The sequence below is a fragment of the Hevea brasiliensis genome, chromosome 12 (genome assembly GCF_030052815.1).
Source record: "Hevea brasiliensis isolate MT/VB/25A 57/8 chromosome 12, ASM3005281v1, whole genome shotgun sequence".
NCBI lineage: Eukaryota > Viridiplantae > Streptophyta > Magnoliopsida > Malpighiales > Euphorbiaceae > Hevea > Hevea brasiliensis.
The window spans coordinates 84,789,761-84,814,168 of record NC_079504.1 but is presented as its reverse complement, the minus strand read 5'-3'; positions in this window follow the sequence as shown (position 1 = coordinate 84,814,168).

Genomic DNA, 24,408 nt, shown 5'->3' with positions numbered 1-24,408 from the left:
ACCTTTCTATTGCTCCCTCTGTCTACTTCTTTTATATTTATGGTACTATTTAGTCTTTTCGAATCTATCATTATACACTTAGGCATATCATAAAGGAAGTACTTTACCTCAAATTCACATTTGGGGCTTCTTGCTCCTCTCCGGCTTAGGTGACATTTGGAAGTGATGTTACTGTTGTATTTGGTCCTTCCACGACCTCTGTCTGGGTCCGTGGTAAATTTCTCTTAGGATAATCTTTCAAACAATGGTCTATGGCCCCACATTTATAACAGGCTCCAGTCAATCCTTTACATTCACCTTTATGCCACTTGTTACAATGGCCACATTTTCTTGCTAGTCTTAGCGCACTCACTACTAGTGTTTCTAGTTGATCTCTTCTGGGTATAGGCCTGGGTCTAGATCTCCTACTTTGATCAGATGTCTAACTTAACTGTTCTCTCGGCCTCTTATTACTAGACTATCCAAATTTCCTCTTTTGCTGATCACCACTCCTCTTCTGTTCCTCTTCATGAACACAGCTAATATATTTCTTTCTGAACTCTATCAGAAAGAATTCACAAGTTACGTCGGCTAGTGGCACTACCTTGGTTGTAACATCCTACCACCAATATGCAGCTTCTTGTAACAATGAAACTGCACACTCCAAACTCTGTTTTGGTGTGCAATGGAGCTGCTGCAGGACTCTTTCAGTCCTTTTTAACCAATACTCAGTCGCTGAAGAATCATCTTCCTTTCTACAATTGAAATCTACAGCTCCATACTTTCTAATTTTTCCTAAAGGTGATTTCCGCTGAGGCGGTGGTGGAATAACCCCAGTCATCTGTCGAAAGAATTCAATCATCTGCTCAAACAAGGCCTGTTGGGGTTGTACAGGCACCTCTTGCACTGGTGGAGCAGGATCTCCCTGAGTCCCAATATCACTCCCAGTCGGGATACGGCTTACTACTTCTTCTTCTATAGCCCTTTGCGATTCTGAGTCCATACCTTAACCTAAAATAACCAAGAAAATAGATCTGCATTAGTGTCACCTCGACTCATATGAATGCAATGCATGTCATGCACACAATCTTATTCTATCTATTTATGCCTAGGAACACCTAAACCGTACTCTGATACCAATAAATGTAACACCCCTCACCCGAAAACAATGTAGCCGAGCAAGGCATGCTACATTCGGTGCTGGAGCACCTTAACTTATCTTACTTTATTTCTTTAAAAATTTTGTTCTCGTTATATTTAACATCGATTATTTTTCGATGGAGAAACTAACGAAGTTTCCCTTATTTTATTATCGTTTGACGTGTTTTACTATTCACCTATTTGAAAATTCAATAATATTTTCACAATAAAAATATCATTTATGCTCATCATATTCATCTCAATTTCAATTCTTGTAATTCATGTCTCATTCATATATCTCAATTTCATATTTATTTCCATGCATTTCTATTCATGCACAATTTATATATATAAATTCTCAAGTTTCATTAATTTTCATGTTTTACAGACAAATTACATAACTTCATAATTTACATGATATACAAATTAATTACAACTCCATAATTTACATTTCAACATAATAACTAATTATAATGTACAAAATACATAATATGACCTATAAGGGCCCTATCTACATGCATTGCTAAGGAGGTAACAACCTTGAATACTTCAGACACTTCTGCAGATCAAAACTCTAAAATCTCTGTTTAGTATTCACTAGGCTTTAACTTCAGTACCTGTACGAGGAAACAAATCCATATCGCTAAGCATTGCTGCTTAGTGGTGCAATAATATAAAAAGAAATAATGTATACAAATAAAAATAATTGGAGCATATTTTCTACACTCAAGAATTTTACTGGATTCATATGAAATTTGCCATACAGTATATTTTTTGTCATTAATGCTGCTCTCTAGAATCTCTTCTGTCATAAGTTTACAATAATCACTTATATAATGTACAAATAAATATAAAATTTATACTTATACTTATATTCTTATGAAAGTCACATTTATATTGTTATTTAAGTTATAATTTTTCTACTAGTCCTTTTATCACTTCCTTAGTACTTTCTAAGTTGTTTACAATCATTTCGTAATATTTAAAATTTTTAGAACTAATTTAATTTACTTCAGATCATTCTAAGGAACAAATTTTTGGAGCTAATCTAATTTATTTCAAAACTTCTTCTCATTTATTTACTTTCTAGCATTTTTAATTGCTAATATTCATAACTTATTTTAATAAATTAGACTGTCTAAGTAACCTACGACAGGCTGACTAAACTGGATAATGGGTCATTGGCACTAGACACCGCGGTGCCTCGGGCCGTCATACTATGGGACGCAGAACGTCAACCACGTATGCAGTCAGTATGGCTAAAAAGCCGTGATATCACATAATTGGGCATTAAGCTATGAGTGCAGGCATAAAGCTATGAATGCAGGCATAAAGCCATGAATACGGGCATAAAGCCATGAATACAAGCATAAAGCCTTTCGCAGTACTGCTAAAACAATACCTTATTGGCATGCCAATCTATCCAATCTGACACACATGTCTAGGCAATACAAGGGCACATAATATCATTAAATATTAATATATTGTGTTTTATGACTTCATTATTTCATGACAAATTTCATAATTTATACATTCATCATAATATTCATACATTCCTTACATCATTCATATTGATCACAATTCACATTCATTTGATCTACCATTCAAATTCAAAACATCTTTCCTTTCTCTCTTGAAGGGAACCTAAATCCCAAATGACACTTTTATCACATTTATTCATTCAACAATCTATTCATGTAAGGTACATTTCATACTTCAAGTTGTATTGCTAGTATATTATGAACTCCATTGGTGTTGAGAGTATAAGTCTCAATTACAAAATTTTTGGTATTCATTAAGTCATTCAAATTCACCAATTACAATATATATTTATACATTACTCATAATGACTTCTTTAATTTCTTTTATTATTTCTTATGTCTTTAAGGTTACTATTCACACATTACTATTCACTCAAATTATTAACTTTTCATATATAATCGGTGTGTTAATTCCAATTGCACTAAGATCCCACATTTTTTGTTCTAAATTTGTTGGCATTGATTGCAATTCAAAGCCTTCTAAAAGTATTTCCAAATTTTTAGTTTTTATGTCTTATGTTTACTGTTTCATTGGTTTATGCTAAAGTAAGAATTTGGCTAATCTCTCTCCATGAAAATTGTTCCTTTATGTATCTAGTTTAACTTTCTTTTCTGAATCACTCAATTTGGAGTTTTGTAGCTCAAGTTATGGTCAAATAACCATAACTGGTTCATTTCCTAGTTCTGGTTCCTTAGCTAGGCAGATTTTGTAGTTACAATTTACAAATTTTATTGACCAAGTTGCAGTCACATTTAGGTCTAATGCTCTTCATATAATTTGTTTCCATATGTCTTATGGTCACTCAAAATTTTTAATCACAATTTTAAAGTTTTGTAGAATTTATTATACCAATTTAATTGGCCTAGACTCTTATACCCTATGTCTTTAGGGTCCAGATTCAGGTCAGTGAATGCGAGTGGATTTTTAGGGTTCTTACATTCATAATTTGAGGAAGGTTTCTAAAACAAAGTTAGATCCCTCTGTCATAGGATTCTGAAAAGGTATGGCTCATCCTAAATGGAGTTTTCTAGTGGAAGATATGCTATAAACACTAATATGGGGTCAGATGAAATTGGGTAAATTTCTGGGTTTGGATGTACTAAGTTCTTTTAAGCATTTGACCTAATTCCTTTGGGTTCTGGGTTTTGGTCAAAAACACAAATATTGTAGACCTATGTCTTATAAAACTTTTGCCATTGGTTTCATTGCATTTAAATTTATATAGACCAAGTTATGGCTATTTTTCCAAAACTGGTCGGGTAGTCTATGTCCAGAAAATTCTGGGCAGAATGGTTCAGGTCAGTTTGGTGTCCTGATTTGAGTCAATAATTTCATTAGGTTAGAAGCATTTTTGGGCTTGGCATTCTGAATGAAAGTTGTAGTACTATGTCTAAGCTTTATAATGTATAAAATTCAGGTCATTTGGACCTGTCTAAAAAGAGTTATGGCCAAATGAACATGTGCTGTTCATTTGGTCATTTTTCTGGGTTCAATGTTTGGATATCCGGATTAGAGCAGCAAATTGGTCAACTTATGGACAGAATTTGGATAGGATTTCTTCATGAAAAATGGGGCATTTTGAGTCTAGTTTCACTTCCAATTGGTCTCATACCAATTGGCATCACACAACTTCAGTTATAGGTCAAAACATTTCCTGGACTCATAGCTCTGAATTTCCTGCATAAGAGAAGCACTCCCAATTTTCAATTCCACCCAACTTCCAAACTTCAATTCACATTTATAGCACTTCTAATAGTCAATAATCAACCTCAACATCATCAAATTTGAGTCACAACACAAAATTCCATATTTTAGCAAATCCTAAATTAACTTGCATAAATTTTAAATTCCAAGAGAATTTCTAGCACTAACCTTATTCTTCTAGCTCCAAGCAACCTTTCAATCAACCCAACACTTGATTCACCTCTTTGGGGCTGCCAACCAGATTTTCCTTTCACTTTTCTTCCTACTTTCCTTGGGTTTTATGGCTGGCTGTAGAGGTTTATCAAGGCTGCCAACTATTTTGTGAAGGAACTTGGCAATTTTGGTGAACAAATGGAGAGGAAATTCAAGCTTTTAAGCTTAAGAATGGTGGAACTTCTTCTCTCTCTCTCTCTCTCAACGTTTTTTTGGCTGCCCAAAGATTGAAGAAGCAACTAATTTTTCTTTCTTTATTTCTGCCCATAAAGTCATTTTAAATAAGTTAATGCTATGTGTCAAAGTTTGATTGGATGGGAGGATTTTTAATGACCACATAATGTTGTCATAATTCCAATTCCTTTAATTTTCTTTCCTTTTCTTGTCTACTAAATTTCAATTTAATTTTTAGCAATATTTATTCATATTTTATGTCATAATAATTATTTACTTAACTGGACAAGTCGGCCAAAAATCATCTCTAAAGTTGAAATGACCAAAATGCCCTCCGTTTGGCTTGTTGAGCCAAAATCGTCTGTACCGATTGAAAATTTTTTCTAAGCATTTTCTTAGCATTCTAATGCCATAAAACCCTCAATGACTCTTCTCTAGAGTCTCAAAAATTATTTTATAAATTTTCCTCTGGGTTTAGGGCTCCTAGTTGCGAGAATCGCAACTTCCCATTAGGTTACCCATCGCTAGGGCCCCGGCTCATTTAACTTGGTTATATTTTATTTCTAAAATTTTTCCTTAATTTTTCTTACACTTATTTGAGTTATTTATGACTCCTCACTCTAGTCTAAATATTTTTTTAGATGTTCTAGCTGTCCAGATTGACATCGATCACTGGAACAGTAGAATGTGCGGAATTGCTACAGTGAGGGTGTTACAACTTAACTAATGCAAGATAAGTCAATAATGGATGTACCTGAGATTTTGAGCATTAGGGCCTAGGTAAAGGATTGAACCTCACATAAGATGTGATGGGCAAGGAGTTGCTCACTTATAGTTCATTGTAATTCCAATAATAGATGTACTTGAGGATGATCAATAGAATTATAAGAATTCAATCACCCACTAGAAATCCATCCAACTAGGATTTCTATTTTCTACTTTGGAAGTGTAGGATTCGCTAAGTTAGTGGGAGGACTAGTTTGATTAAAAGACCATAATCATTTTGGTTATTTACATGATACATTTACTAATTAATCTAGTTATTTTCTATAGTTAATTTTCTGATAATAATGAGCACACAACAACCACCACCATCCAATATCCTTGTCCTGAACCTTGAACATATAGGATATGTTCTAGACTCAAATGTTCCTAGTCCCTTACCTCCATAGGCCATACAACAGGAACATGAAACTTTGGACAAGTGGAAGGAGCATGATATGAGAGCCAAGTGTTACATGCTTGCTTCTATGAGCAATGAGTTACAGAAGCAGCATGAGAACATGCAGAGTGCAAGTGAGATCCTCCTTCACTTACAAGAGTTGTATGGTGAGTACAACAAGAATGCTAGGCATGAGATATCTAGACAGCTATTCCACATGAGGATATCTAAGGGACAGAATGTTAGGGATCATGTCCACAAGATGATTCAGCTGATTGAGCAGCTGGAACATCTTAGCTTTAAAATGGATTCCCAACTGCAGACGTATTTAATCCTTCAGTCCCTTCCTGAGTCTTTTGGGAATTTTGTAACAAATTTCCATATGACTAAATAGGAATGCATCTTGGCTGGTTTACTCAACATGCTGGTTATTTCCCAAAAGAATATGTCAGGTAATAAAAGAAAAAAGAGGTAGCTTTAATTGCATCTTCTTCTGCTGGAAAGTCCAACAAGAAGAAGGGCAATAAGAAAAAGAAACCTCAAGTTCCAGGATCTTCCAAGAAGATAGCCAAATAGAAAAACAAAGATCAAACCTGACAAAGGCAAAGGAAAGTGTTTCCACTGCCAACAGAAAAGTGTTTCCACTGCCCAGAGTATAGCAATCTAAAAGAATGCAATGCCATGATGAAAATCAACTTAAGTTCAAAATATATTTGCCACTTAAGATTAAGTCATGTTGCAGAAGATAGGATTGCAAAATTTGTAGAAAATGGCGATTTTATTCTCATTGGGCTCTGAGCCTACTCCAACTTGTTAATCCTGCCTTCAAGGCAAAATGACTAGATCACTCTTTGTTGGACAAAGATTAAGAGCTAAAAATATTTTGAAGCTAATACATAGTGATATATGTGGTCCATTTAAATAAATGGCTAGAGGTGGTTCTTCATTATTTTATTACCTTTACTGATGATAAATTAAGGTTTGGGTATTTGTATTTTATGAAATACAAACATGAATCCTTTAAAAATTTTAAAGAATTTAAATCTGAAGTAGAAAATCAAATAGGAAAAAGTATTAAAGCTCTTCGATCAGATCGTGGAGGTGAATACTTGAGTACTGAATTTGATGAATACTTGAGAAAGCACGGCATTGTTTCTCAGCTAACTCCTCCAGGAACTGAAGGAACAGAAACGTGAAAAACACAAGTTTATACCATTGAATTCAAAAATTTTCACCTAGGGTCACATGCATAATGCAAGATTTATTTTTATCTATTTGATTTCAATGATAAACAACATATTAAAACTCTTTTAATATGTTTTTGGATCTGTATTTGCCATTTAAGATTTTAAAATTAATCAGATTAATTTTAGAACCCTAGATTAAATCAAGAACGATTACACTAACCTCTTAATGCACTGCAGCGTGTCTGCACCTTTGAGATTCGTCTTCAGGACACCAGATGTTGTCCCTCTAGCTTGTCCACACCAAGAACACCTATGGCAGCCCTTGAACAGCTTCTAAAGCCTTTTCTATTAATTAGAAATTCAAGTTCTGCCTTTTAAGAGATTAGAGATGTAAACAGGACACTAGAAACAATTTCTAGTGTTCTTAATTCAAAAGATTGATGGCTAATCTCTTTGAATTGATGAGAGATGAAGAAGAATAGAGGGAGGGCTGCAAAATGGCGTGACCAAGGAGTGTGGCTGCTGGTTGTATTTTATTTTCTCATAACAACACTTAAATAGCTAGGTTAACACATTAAACCCTTGCCACATGTCACCCTTTGATTAGCTCTAGGTTTAAGTAACCCAATCACATTGTGCCAAGTGTCAAACCTATATGTAATCTTGATTTTAATCATCTTACATGATTAAAAAAACATTTGGCAAGCTTATGTGTTATGCCATGTGTCACCATCTCATGGTGCCACATGTCACACTGCAAAATGACCAAAATGCCCCTGTGTCTTAATTTTGAGTTCTCAACCCAAAATAATTATTTTTCTTCTTCTAATTAATTTATATCAAATATAAATTAATTAATTAATCTCTATTAATTAATTTTCTCATTAATTAAATTCATATTTAAACACTTTAAATATAAATTTAACTTATATTATACATCCAATAATCTAGATTTGGTTTCAAGTCATGCTAGGGACTTTGCAAACTAATTGCAAACCAAACCTATTTAATTAATCAATTAAACTCTTTAATTAATTAATTAAATCATATTTAATTAGGTGATAACTTATGTATGTGTGTGACTTACTAGGCTCATCACTAATTGGCAATGAGACATGATATCAACTCTTAATATCATAAGAACTCTTTCTTACCATAAATGATTTCTCTAAATCATTTTATGAACCTCATAGACCATGGTTAACACCTAGCATAGCATGCCATGGCCACCCAATTAGTAATAAGGTTTACCTTAAATGAACCTATAATCATATGTTACCATGCACTAGAATCTCTCTGTTACAAAATCCCAACTCAAGCCGAGTCATGGTTTATGTCAAACTCCATTTGCTATGAATATTATGTTCTCTTTTAATTCCAGTTCTTGATTAAAAGATTTTCTCATCAGAAACTCTTTTCTGAATAAATCTATCTGTCCTGGCCAGGAACTTGAAACATCAAGAACAATTAAATGAACATAGTATTTTATCTCTATTTACTTAGAGGAACAGATTCCATCTTGATCAACACCTACCTCCATATATAACTAGTAGGAGCCAACACATGCCCATATACCTATACACAGTACAAGTATGAAAGCAGTATCAAACTCAAACTACCTATATACAAGATAATTGTGCTATCTCAGGTCTAAAGATTATATGCACTGATATGATTTATGACAAAACATTGACAAGAGTAAACTCCATGTGCTTGTCACAAGTGTCACTGGTTCGGCCTACTTATCATTTATAAGTGCCTATCATGTTTGTTATGTGGAATGAGACTCACCATTCTATCTTATTTATATCTCATATAAATAACTTGGGAACAAACATGAATACAATCTTTCTGGATAAGTCATGTCCTTATTATGAAGTATCCTCGATTGTGAACCTATTTATGATACTTCGTGCTAGAAATATTGTCACTCATATTCTTAACAACTTAAGAATAATATTTCTAACAAAATATCAATGGACCTTTTCTATTACACATAAATATATTACGTAAACGAAAAAGTGGAAATGCCTTTTATTAATAAAAATATGTACAAGATACATAATAAATGATATGCTCTAGGGCATACTACTAGCAGGAACACCACAGCTGAATGGGGTATCTGAAAGGAGAAATTGTATCCTATTGGATATGGTACGTAGTATGATGAGATATACTGATATGCCAATCTCCTTTTGGGGATTTGCATTAGAATCAGCTTTATATATTCTGAATAGGATTCCATCAAAATCAGTATGTTTCACACCTTATGAGATATGGCATGGAAGAAAACCAAGTCTTAAGCATGTTAAAATTTGGGGTTGTCCAGCTTATATCAAAAAAAAAAAAAAAAAAGCTAACACTGATAAATTAGAAACCAGATCAGAAAAGGGTCGATTTGTTGTATATCTAAAAGATAGTTTTGGATATTATTTTTATTTGCCTACATCACAAAAGGTTGTGATAAGTAGAAATGCTATATTTCTTGAACAACAGTTTGTTCAAGAAGGAGGCAAAGGAAGGCAAATAGATCCAATGATAAACAACATATTAAAACTCTTTTAATATGTTTTTGGATATGTATTTGCCATTTAAGATTTTAGAATTAATCATATTAATTTTATAACCCTAGATTATATAAAAAAACAAATACACTAACCTCTTGATGCACTACAGCATATTTGTACCTTTGGGATGCATCTTTAGGACATCAGATGTTGTCCCTCTAGCTTGTCCACACCAAGATCACCTATGGCAGCCCTTGAATAGCTTCTAAAGCCTTTTCTATGAATTAGAAAATCAAGTTTTTCCTTTTAAAAGATTAAAGATGTAAACAGGACACTAGAAATAATTTCTAGTATTTTATTTCAAGAGATTGTTTGCTAATCTCTTGGAATTGATTAGAGATGAAGAAGAAGAGAGAATGGGAGCCTCAAGGGTGGCAGCACAAATGGGAGGCAGCAGCTGGTTGTATTTTTTCTTTTCATAACAACACTTATATAGATAGGTCACCACTTAAAACCCTTGCCACCTGTCATCTTTTGATCGGCTCTAAGTTTAATTGACCCAATCACATTGTGCCAAGTGTCAAACCTATATTTAATCTTGACTTTGATCATCTTATATGATTAAAAGACATTTGGCAAGCTTATGTGTAGTGCCATATGTCACCATCTCATGATGCCACATGTTACCCTGTGAAATGACCAAAATGCCCCTGTGTCTTAATTTTGAGTTCTCAACCTAAAATAATTATTTCTCTTCTTCTAATTAATTTATATCAAATATAAATTAATTAATTAATTAATCTCTATTAATTAATTTCTCATTAATTAAATTCATATTTAAACACTTTAAATATAAATTTAACTTATACTATACATCCAATAACCTAGATTTGGTTTCAAGCCATGCTAGGGACTTTGCAATCTAATTACAAACTAAACCTATTTAATTAATAAATTAAATCATATTTAATTTGGTGATTACTTGTGTATGTGTGTGACTTACTAGGCTCATCACTAATTGGCAATGAGATATGATATCAACTCTTAATATCATTAGAACTCTTTCTTACTATAAATGATTTCTCTAAATCATTTTATGCACCTCATAGACTATGGTTAACACCTAGCATAGCATGCCATAGCCACTCAATTAGTAATAAGGTTTACCTTAAATGAACCTATAATCATATGTTACCATGCACTAGAATCTCTCTGTTACAAAATCCCAACTCAAGCTATAGTCATGGTTTAAGTCAAACCCCATTTACTATGAATATTATGTTCTCTTTTAATTCTAGTTCTTGATTAAAAGATTTTCTCATCAGAAACTCTTTTCTGATTAAATCTATTGTCCTACCCAGGAACTTAAAATATCAAGAACAATTAAATGAACATAGGATTTTATCCCCATTTACTTAGAGAAACAGATTCCATCTTGATCAACACCTCCATATATAACTAGTGGGAGCCAACACATGCCCATATACCCATACACAGTACAACTATAAAAGTAGTATCAAACTCAAACCACCTATATACAAGAGAATTGTGCTATCTCAGATTTAAAGATTATATGCACTATATGATTTATGATAATACATTGATAAGAGTAAACTCCATGTGCTTGTCATAAGTGTCACTGGTTCGGCCTACTTATCATGTATAAGTGTTTATCATGTTTGTTATATGGCATGAGACTCACCATTCCATCTTATTTATGTCTCAGATAAATAACTTGGGAACAAACATGAATATAATCTTTCTGGATAAGTCATGTCTTTATTATGAAGTATCCTCGATTGTGAACCTATTTATGATGCTTTGTACTAGAAATATTATCACTCATATTCTTAACAACTTAAGAATAGAATTTCTAACAAAATATCAATGGACCTTTTCTATTACACATAAATATATTATGTAAACCAAAAAGTGAAAATGCCTTTTATTAATAAAAGATGTACAAGTTACATACTAAATGATATGCTCTAGGGCATACTACTAACAATCTCCCACTAGCACTAGAGCCATTTATTACAATATCTTAGACCCATCTTCTCAAGATGTCGGTCTAGCTGAGTCTATGATATGAGCTTAGTGAATGGATCAGCTGGATTTTCAGCTGATGCTATTTTCTGCATGGCTACATCGCCTCGTCCAACTATTTCTCTAATAATGTGGTAGCGCCTTTCTATGTGTTTGGATTTCTGGTGAGACCGGGGTTCCTTAGCTTGTATGACTGCTCTATTGTTGTCATAGTGAAGTGGAACTACTGACTCAATGGAAGGAACTACTGGAAGTTCTGTCATGAACTTCTTTATCCAAACAGCTTCCTTTGCAGCATCTGATGCAGCAATATACTCAGCCTCGGTAGTGGAATCTGCAATCGTACTCTGTTTGGAACTCTTCCAACTGACTGCACCTCCTTTACAAATGAACACATATCCTAAGGTAGACTTTCTATCATCGATATTTGATTGAAAATCAGAATCAGTATAACCATCCAAATTGTAAGTCTCCACCTCCATAGATCAAGAATAAATCCTTAGTTCTTTTCAAGTACATAAGGATATTCTTGACAGCTATCCAGTGTTCCAAACCTAGATTGGATTGATACCTGCTAGTCAAACTAACAACATATGGGATATCCGGCATAGTACACAACACTGCATACATTAAACTTCTAATAGCCGAAGCATATGGAATCCTGGTCATTTTATCTTTTTCTTCAGGTGTCTTTAGAGACATCTCTTTAGAAAGGTGGATACCAAGTCTCACTGGTAACAATCCTCTCTTGGAATCAGGCATGTTAAACCTCTTTAACACCTTTTCCAAGTATAGACTTTGGGATAAACCAATTATTCATTTCGCTCTATCTCTATAGATGCGAATCCCGAGAATATAGGTTGTCTCTCCTAAGTCTTTCATGGAGAATGTATTTGACAACCATACCTTTACAGTTGTCAACATACCTGTGTCATTACCCATCAACAGTATGTCATCCACATATAAGATAAGGAAAGTGATAGCACTGTTACTAACCTTCTTATATACACATGGCTCATTCTCTTTTTTGATAAAATCAAATGATTTAATGGCTTCATCAAAATGGATGTTCTAACTCCTCGAAGCTTATTTCAACCCATAAATGGATCGCTTTAGCTTTCATACCTTGGAACCATCTTGGGATTCAAAAATCCTAGGTTGTTCCATGAAAATGTTTTCTTCAATGTATCCATTGAGAAAAGCTATTTTCACATCAATCTGCCAAATCTCATAATCATAGTATGCAGCTATTGCTAATAGAATCCTAATTGATTTAAGCATAGCAACAGGAGAGAAAGTCTCCTTATAGTCGATTCCTTGCCTTTGGCGAAACCCTTTCTCTACTAGCCTTGCCTTAATTTTAATAATCTTATATGATTAAAAGACATTTGGCAAGCTTATGTATAATGCCATGTGTCACCATCTCATGGTGCCACATGGCATCCTGTGAAATGATCAAAATGCCCCTGTGTCTTAATTTTGAGTTCTCAACCCAAAATAATTATTTCTCTTCTTCTAATAAATTTATATCAAATATAAATTAATTAATTAATCTTTATTAATTAATTTTTCATTAATTAAATTCATATTTAAATACTTTAAATATAAATTTAACTTATACTATACATCCTATAATCTAGATTTGGTTTCAAGTCATGCTAGGGACTTTGCAATCTAATTGCAAACTAAACCTATTTAATTAATCAATTAAACTCTTTAATTAATTAATTAAATTATATTTAATTAGGTGATAACTTGTGTATGTGTGTGACTTACTAGGCTCATCACTAATTGGTAATGAGATATGATATCAACTCTTAATATCATCAGAACTCTTTCTTACCATAAATGATTTCTCTAAATCATTTTATGCACCTCATAGACCATGGTTAACACCTAGCATAGTATGCCATGGCCACCCAATCAGTAATAAGGTTTACCTTAAATGAACCTATAATCATATGTTACCATGCACTAGAATCTCTCTATTACAAAATCCCAACTCAAGCTGGAGTCATGGTTTATGTCAAACCCCATTTGCTATGAATATTATGTTCTCTTTTAATTTCAGTTCTTGATTAAAAGATTTTCTCATCAAAAACTCTTTTCTTAGGATATGCAGGAACTAGTAAATAATGCGACTTGCATTCTCGAAATGTTAGACTTCGGATTGGCGATGGCTCAGCTGTTGAAGCTTTAGCCATAGGATCTAAATCTTTTTACATGTGTGGACATATTTTGCGTTTGAATAATATCTTATATACACCTGATGCTTTTAAGAACATCATTTTAATATCTAGTTTGACTAGAGATGGTTATGAATTTCAGTTCACATATGATGTTTGAAATATTTATTTTGGAAATAAATATGTTAGCTCGGGTTATATGAATGATGGGCTTTATTATTTAGATAATAATGACAAACACAAAATGAATGCAAGTGATCTAAATGAATGCAATGCCATGGTGAAAACCAACTCAAGTTCAAAATATATTTGGCACCTAAGGTTAGGTCATGTTGCAGAAGATAGGATTGCAAAACTAGAGAAAATAGGGCTTCTATATCCATTGGGTTCTGAACCTACTCCAACTTGTGAATCTTGCCTTCAAAGCAAAATGACCAGATCACCCTTTGTTGGACAAGGGCTAAGGGTTGAAAATATTTTGGAGCTAATACATAGTGATGTATGTGGTCCATTTAAAGAAATGGCTAGAGGCAATTTTCATTATTTTATTACCTTTACTGATAATAAATCAAGGTTTTGGTATTTGTATTTGATGAAATACAAACATGAATCCTTTGAAAAGTTCAAAGAAATTAAATTTGAAGTAGAAAATCAAACAGGAAAAAGTATTAAAACTCTTCGATCAGATCATGGAGGTGAATACTTGAGTACTGAATTTGATTAATACTTGAGAGAGCATGGCATTGTTTCCCAGTTGACTACTCCAGGAATACCACAACTGATTGGTGTATCTGAAAGGAGAAATCGTACCCTATTGGATATGGTACGTAGTATGATAAGCTATACTGATATGCCAATCTCCTTTTAGGGATTTACATTAGAATCAGCTTTGAATGTTCAGAATAGGATTCCATCAAAATCAGTATCTTCCACACCTTATAAGATATGGTATGGAAGAAAACTAAGTCTTAAGCATGTTAAGATTTGGGGTTGTCTAGCTTATATAAAAAAGATGAACACTAATAAATTGGAAACCAGATCAGAAAAGTGTCGATTTGTTGGATATCCAAAAGATAGTTTTTTATATTATTTTTATTTGCCTACATCACAAAAGGTTGTGGTAAGTAGAGATGCCATATTTCTTGAACAACAGTTTGTTGAAGAAGGAGGCAAAAGAAGGCAAATAGAGTTAGTATTGGAGAATTCTGACCAACTAACAGATAAAATGGATATGGATCCATCTAGTCAACCTACACATTATTGATAAAACGTCTACAGTTGTTCCTCATAGAACAACCAGGGTATCTCACCCACCAGTGAGATATGGTTTCCTTCATGAAGAAGAACAAGAGTTGTCTACTCATGAAGAAGTAGATCATGGAGATGATCCACTTACCTATGAAGAAGCTATATCAGATATAGACTCTTCAAAATGGATTGATGCTATGAAATCCGAGATTGATTCCATGTATAAGAATCAAGTTTGGGATCTTGTTGACCCTCCTGAAAGTATTGTACCTATAGGGAACAAATGGGTTTTGGAGAAGAAAATTGGTTCTGATAGAAAGGTAGAGACTTATAAAGCAAGCCTAGTAGTGAAAGGGTTTCACCAAAGGCAGAGAATCGACTATGAGAAGACTTTTTCGCCTATTGCCATGCTTAAATCAATTAGGATTCTATTAGCAATAGCTACATACTATGCTTATGAGATTTGGCAGATGGATGTCAAAACAGCTTTTCTCAATGGATACATTGAAGAAAACATTTTCATGGAACAACCTAGGGGTTTTGAATCCTAAGATGGTTCCAAGGTATGCAAGCTAAAACGATCCATTTATGGGTTGAAACAAGCTTCGAGGAGTTGGAACATCCGTTTTGATGAAGCCATTAAGTCATTTAGTTTTATTAAAAATGAGGATGAGCCATATGTATATAAGAAGGTTAGTGATAGTGCTATTACCTTCCTTGTCTTATATGTGGATGATATTCTGTTGATGGGTAATGACACAGTTATGTTAATAACTATAAAGGTATGGTTGTCAAATACATTCTCCATGAAAGACTTAGGGGAGGTAACCTATATTTTTGGAATTCGCATCTATAGAGAAGAGCGAAAAGAATAATTGGTTTATCCCAAAGTCTATACATGGAAAAGGTGTTAAAAAGATTTAACATGCTTGATTCAAAGAGAGGATTATTACCAGTGAGACATGGTATCCACCTTTCTAAAGAGATGTCTCCAAAGACACCTGAAGAGAGAGATAAAATGGCCAGGATTCCATATGCTTCAACTATTGGAAGTTTGATGCATGCAATATTGTGTAATAGGCCGGATATCGCATATGTTGTTAGTTTGACTAGTAGGTATCAATCTAATTCAGGTTTGGAACACTGGATAGCTATCAAGAATATCCTTAAGTACTTGAGAAAAACTAAGGATTTATTCTTGATATATGGAAGTGGTGACTTGCAATTGGATGGTTTTATTAATTCTGATTTCTAATCAGATATCGATGATAGAAAGTCTACCTCTGGGTATGTGTTCATTTGTAATAGCAATGCAGTCAGTTGGAAGAGTTCCAAATAGAGTACAACTGCAGATTCCACTACCTAGGTTGAGTATATTGCTGCATCAAATGCTGCAAAGGAAGCTGTTTGGATAAAGAAGTTCATGACAGAACTTGCAGTAGTTCCTTCCATTGAGTCAGTATTTCCACTTCACTGTGACAACAATGGAATAGTTATACAGGCTAAGGAACCCCGGTCTCACCAGAAATCTAAACACATAGAAAGGCATTACCACATTATTAGAGAGATAATTGGGCAAGGGGATGTAGCCAAGCAGAAAATAGCATCAGCTGAAAATCTAGCTGATCCATTCACTAAGCCTATGTCACAAACTCAGCTAGACCGACATCTTGAGATGATGGGTCTAAGATATTATAATGAATGGCTCTAATGCTAGTGGGAGATTGTTAGTAGTATGCCCTAGAGCATATCATTTAATATATATATCATGTACATGTTTTATTAATAAAAGGCAATTTCACTTTTCCATTTACATAATATATTTATGTGTAATAGAAAAGGTCCATTGATATTTTGTTAGAAATTCGATTCTTAAATTGTTAAGAATATGAGTGACAGTATTTCTAGCACAAAGTATAATAAATTGGTTTACAATCGAGGATACTTCACAATAAGGACATGACTTATTTAGAAAGATTATAATCATGTTTGTTCCCAAGTTGTTTATATGAGATGTAAAATAAGATGGAATGGTGAGTCTCATGCTATATAACAAACATGATAGGCACTTGTGCATGATAAGTAGGCCGAACCAGTAACATTTATGACAAGCGTATGGAGTTTACTCTTGTTAATATATTATCATAAATCATATCAGTGCATATAATCTTTAGACCTGAGATAACATAGTTATCTTATATATAGGTGGTTTGAGTTTGATACTGCTTTCATACTTGTACTGTGTAGGGTATATGGGCATGTGTTTGAAGGAACGGAAGTGTGAAAAAATCAAGTTTATACCATTGAATTCAAAAATTTTCACCTAGGGTCACATGCATCATGCAAGATTTATTTTTATCTATTTGATTTCAATGATAAACAACATATTAAAACTCTTTTAATATATTTTTGGATCTGTATTTGCCATTTAAGATTTTAAAATTAATCAGATTAATTTTAGAATCCTAGATTAAATCAAGAACAAACACACTAACCTCTTGATGCACTGCAGTGTATTTGAGCCTTTGAGATGCATCTTCAGGACACCAGATGTTGTCCCTGTAGCTTGTCCACACCAAGAACACCTATGACAGTCCTTAAACAGCTTCTAAAGCATTTTCTATTATTTAGAAAATCAAGTTCTGCCTTTTAAGAGATTAAAGATGTAAACAGGACACTAGAAACAATTTCTAATATTTTTAATTCAAGAGATTGTTTGTTAATCTCTTGGAAAGATGAGAGAAGAAGATGAAGAACAGAGAAACCTTCTTAGGTGGCAGCACCAAAGAAAGAGGCTGCTGGTTTCATTATTTTTTTTTCATAACAACACTTATATAGCTAGGTCAACACATTAAACCCTTGCCACATGTCACCCTCTAATTGGTTCTAGGTTTAATTGACCCAATCACATTGTACCAAGTGTCAAACCTATATTTAACCTTAATTTTAATCATCTTACATGATTAAAAGACATTTGGCAAGCTAATGTGTAATGCCATGTGTCACCATCTCATGGTGCCACATGGCATCCTGTGAAATGACCAAAATGCCCCATGTGAAATGACCACATGTTCTCAACCCAAAATAATTATTTCTCTTCTTTTAATTAATTTATATCAAATATAAATTAATTAATTAATCTTTATTAATTAATTTCTCATTAATTAAATTCATATTTAAATACTTCAAATGTAAATTTAACTTATATTGTACATCCAATAATCTAAATTTGGTTTCAAGTCATGCTAGGGACTTTACAATCTAATTGCAAACCAAACCTATTTAATTAATTAATTAAACTCTTTAATTAATTAATTAAATCATATTTAATTAGGTGATAACTTGTGTATGTGTGTGACTTACTAGGCTCATCACTAATTAGCAATGAGATATGATATCAACTCTTAATATCATTAGAACTCTTTCTTACCATAAATGATTTCTCTAAATCATTTTATGTACCTCATAGACCATGGTTAACACCTAGCATAGCATGCCATGGCCACCCAATCAGCAATAAGGTTTACCTTAAATGAACCTATAATCATATGTTACCATGTACTAGAATCTCTCTGTTACCAAATCCCAACTCAAGCTAGAGTCATGTTTTATGTCAAACCCCATTTGCTATGAATATTATGTTCTCTTTTAATTCCAGTTCTTGATTAAAAGATTTTCTCATCAGACACTCTTTTTTGAATAAATCTATTTGTCCTGGCCAGGAACTTGAAATATCAAGAACAATTAAATGAACATAGGATTTTATATCTATTTACTTAGAGCAACAGATTCCATCTTGATTAACACCTACCTCCATATATAACTAGTAGGAGCCAACACATGCCCATATACCCATACATAGTACAACTATGAAAGCAGTATCAAACTCAAACCACCTATGTACAAGATAATTGTGCTATCTCAGGTCTAAAGATTATATGCACCAATATGATTTATGACAAAACATTGACAACAGTAAACTCCATGTGCTTGTCATAAGTGTCACTGGTTCGACCTACTTATCATGTATAAGTGCCTATCATATCTGTTATATGGCATGAGACTCACCATTCTATCTTATTTATATCTCATATAAATAACTTGAGAACAAACATGAATACAATCTTTCTGGATAAGTCATGTCCTTATTATGAAGTATCCTCAATTGTGAACCTATTTATGATACTTTGTACTAGAAATACTGTCACTGATATTCTTAACAACTTAAGAATAGAATTTCTAACAAAATATCAATGGACCTTTTCAATTACACATAAATATATTATGTAAACGGAAAAGTGAAAATGCCTTTTATTAATAAAACATGTACGAGATACATACTAAATGATATGCTCTAGGGCATACTACTAACAGTGTTGGCTCCTACTAGTTATATATGGAGGTAGGAGTTGATCAAGATGGAATCTGTTACCCTAAGTAAATAGGGATGAAATCCTATGTTCATTTAATTATTCTTGATGTTTCAAGTTCCTGGTCAGGACATATAGATTTAATCAGAAAAGAGTTTTTGATGAGAAAATCTTTTAATTAAGAACTAGAATTAAAAGATAACATAATATTCATAGCAAATGGGGTTTGACATAAACCATCACTCTAGCTCGAATTGGGATTTTGTAACAAAGAGATTCTAGTTCATGGTAACATATGATTATAAGTTCATTTAAGGTATTCCTTATTATTGATTGGGTGGCCATGGCATGCTGTGCTAGGTGTTAACCATGGTCTATGAGGTGCATAAAATGATTTAGAGAAATCATTTATGGTAAGAAAGAGTTCTGATAATATTAAGAGTTGATATCATATCTCATTGCCAATTAGTGATGAGCTTAGTGCATCACACACATACACATGTAATCATCAAGTTAAATGTGATTTAATTAATTAGTTAAAGAGTTTAATTGAATGATTAAATAGGTTTAGTTTGCAATTAGATTACAAAGTCCCTGGCATGGCTTAAAACCAAATCTAGGCTATTGGATGTATAGTATAAGTTAAATTTATATTTAAAGTGTTTAAATATGAATTTAATTATGAGAAATTAATTAATAGAGATTAATTAATTAATTTATATTTGATATAAATTGATTAGAAGAATAGAAATAATTATTTTGGGTTGAGAACTCAAAATTAAGACACAAGAGTATTTTGGTCATTTCACAAGGTGACATGTGGCACCATGAGATGGTGACACATGGCACTACACATAAGCTTGCCATTTGTCTTTTAATCATGTAAGATGATCAAAGTCAAGATTAAATCTAAGTTTGACACTTGGCACAATTTGATTAGGTCAATTAAACTAAGAGTCAATCAGAAGGTGACATGTGGCAAGAGTTTTAAGTAATGACCTAGCTATATAATGGAAAGGATGAAAGAACAAAATACAAGCTGCCACTTCTTTCATATGTGTTGCCACCCTTGGTGACCTATTCCTCTTTTCTTCTCATCAATTCAAAGAGAATTGCCAATATTCTCTTGAATTAAAAATAATACAAATCGTTTCTAGTGTCCTGTATGCATCTGTAATCTCTTTAAAGGCAAAACCTGAATTTCTAATTGATTGGAAAGGCTTGAGAAGCTATTCAAGGGGCTGCCATTAGTGATCTTGGTATGGATAAGCTAGAGGGACAATATCTGGTGTCCTAGGCGCATCCCAAAGGTGCCCAACACAACTGCAGTGCATCAAAAGGTTAGTGCACTTGTTCTTGATCAAATCTAGGGTTCTAATGAATTAATATGTTAATTTTAAAATCTTAAATGGCAAATGTAGATCCAAAAACATGTTAAAAGAGTTTTAATATGTTGTTTAACATTGAAATCAAATAGATAAATAATGAATCTTGCATGATGCATGACACCCTAGAAGAAAAATTTTGAATTCAATGATCTAAACTTATGTGTTTCATGCTTCCGCTCCTTCAGTCTGAGGGACAGAATGTTGGGGATCATGTCCACAAGATGATTTGGCTGATTAAGTAGTTGGAACATCTTGACTTTAACATGGATTTCCAACTGCAGAAGGATTTGATCCTTCAGTACCTTCCTGAGTCATTTGGGAATTTTGTGACAAATTTCCATATGACTAAGCAGGAATGCACCTTGGCTGGTTTACTCAACATGCTAGTTATTGCCCAAAGAATATGCCAGGCAATAAAGGAAAAGAGGTAGCTTTCATTGCATCTTCTTCTGCTGGAAAGTCCAACAAGAAGAAGGGCAATAAGAAAAAGAAACCTCAGATTCCTGGTCCTTTCAAGAAAATAGCTAAACAGAAAGGGAAGACTAAAGCTAATGGAGGCAAATGAAAGTGTTTCCGCTGCCAGTAGGATGGGCACTAGAAATGGAATTGCCCAGGGTATCTTGCTTCTTTAAAGGACAAGAAGGATACACCTTCGGAAGGTATGTCCATATCTAGTTATTTAGATTCTGATGATATACATAGTTCATCTACAGCTTGGGTTTTAGATACTAGTGCCAGTTCTAACATTCCTTATGATATGCAGAAACTAGTAAATAGTAGCAGCTTGCGTTCTTGAGATGTTAGACTTCGGATTGGCGATGACTCAACTGTTGAAGCTTTCGCCATAGGATCTAAATCTTTTTACATGTCTGGACATGTTTTGTGTTTGAACAATATTTTATATATACCTGATGCTTTTAAGAACATCATTTCTATATCTAGTTTGACTAGAAATGGCTATGAATTTTAGTTCACAGTTGTTGTTTGCAATATTTATTTTGGAAATAAATATATTTGTTCGGGTTATATGAATGATGGTCTTTATTATTTGGATAATAATGACAAACACAAATTGAATGCAAGTGATCTAAATGAATGCAATGCCATGGTGAAAATCAACTCAAGTTCAAAATATATTTAGCACTTAAGGTTAGGTCATGTTGCAGAAGATAGGATTGCAAAATTGGAGAAAATGGGGATTCTATCCTCATTGGATTCTAAATAAACTCCAACCTGGGAATCCTGCCTTCAGGGCAAAATGACTAGATCACCCTTTGTTGGACAACGGCTAAGAGCTAAAAATATTTTGGAGCTAATACATAGTGATGTATATGGTCCATTTAAAGAAATGGCTAGAGGTGGTTTTCATTATTTTATTACCTTTACTGATGATAAATCAAGGTTTGGGTATTTATATTTGATGAAATACAAACATGAATCCTTTGAAAAATTTAAAGAATTTAAATCTGAAGAGAAAATCAAACAGGAAAAAGTATTAACGCTCTTCGATCAAATTGTGGAGGTAAATACTTAGTACAATTTGATGAATACTTAAGAGAGCATAGCATTATTTCCCAGACTCCTCCAGGAATACCACAACTGAATGGTGTATCTGAAAGGAGAAATCGTACCCTATTGGATATGGTACGTAGTATGATGAGCTATACTAATATGCCAATATCCTTTTGGGGATTTGCATTAGAATCAGCTTTGTATATTCTGAATAGGATTCCATCAAAATCAGTATCTTCCACACCTTATGAGATATGGCATGGAAGAAAATCAAGTCTTAAGCATGTCAAGATTTGGGGTTGTCCAGCTTATATTAAAAAGCTAAACACTGATAAATTGGAAATCAGATCAGAAAAGGGTTAATTTGTTGGATATCCAAAAGATAGTTTTGGATATATATATATATATATATATATATATATATATATATATATATATATATATATATATATATATATATATATTTTGCCTACATCACAAAAGGTTGTGGTAAGTGTTAGTAGTATGCCCTAGAGCATATCATTTAGCATGTATCTTGTACATGTTTTAATTAATAAAAGGCATTTTCACTTTTCTGTTTACATAATATATTTATGTGTAATAGAAAATGTCCATTGATATTTTGTTAGAAATTCTATTCTTAAGTTATTAAGAATATGAGTGACAGTATTTCTAGCACAAAGTATCATAAATAGGTTAACAATCGAGGATACTTCACAATAAGGACATGACTTATCCAGAAAGATTGTAATCATGTTTATTCCCAAGTTATTTATATGAGATGTAAATAAGATGGAATGGTGAGTCTCATGCCATATAACAAACATGATAGGCACTTATACATGATAAGTACGTCGAACCAGTGACATTTATGATAAGCACATGGAGTTTACTCTTGTCAATGTATTGTCATAAATCATATCAGTGCATATAATCTTTCGACCTGAGATATATAGGTGGTTTGAGTTTGATACTACTTTCATACTTGTACTGTGTATGGGTATATGGGCATGTGTTGGCTCCTACTAGTTATATATGGAGGTAGGTATTGATCAAGATGGTATCTGTTCCTCTAAGTAAATAGGGATAAAATCCTATGTTCATTTAATTGTTCTTAATATTTTAAGTTCCTAGCCAGGATAGATAGATTTAATCAGAAAAGGGTTTCTGATGAGAAAATCTTTTCAATCAAGAACTGAAATTAAAAGAGAACATAATATTCACAGCAAATGGGGTTTGACATAAACCATGACTCATAAGAAACAAACTAGAATTAGTTTTAAAATTTTATTTACTATGAAATGATCCAAACACCTAGGAAATGTTGAGTGAAAGGATAAAAAGATTAGCAAAATAGATATCATTTAAATAGATAATTACAATTGCATCTTCTGAACTAACATGAATAGAATTGTAATATACTAATATATTTCATATTTTGTATATGACTACAGTAAATTTAGGAAACAAGCGATTCCAAAGAACAATATAATATCACAAAAGATAATTAATATTTGGAATTCCATATGAAATGAAAATAATTCTTGATTACGCAAATTAGGTTTTATTTCCATCTGTATTTTGTATATATTATTTTCTTGTTATATTATTATACCACTAAGCAGTAATGCTTAGCGTGATGGATTTGTTTCCTCGCACAGGTGCTGAAGGTAAAACCCAGAAAAAAAAAATATTAAACAGAGATTTTGGAGTTCTAATCTGTAGAAGTGTATGAAGTATTCAAGGTTGTCACCTCCTCAGCAATGTATGTAGATAGAGCTCACATTAGTTTAGCTATTAAATATGTAATCAATTTATACATCATGTAAATTATGAGATTATGTAATAATTTTGTAAATTATGTAAATTAATGAAATTTGAAAATTTTGCTTATGCGATTTGAGTATGAATGAAAATGAATGGAAATGATTATGAAATTGAAATATATGGATGAGATTTGAAATATGAGATGACTATGAGAATGATTGATGAGATAATTATGATTAGTATGGATAAGATTTTATTGTGAAAATATTGTTGAAATTCAAAC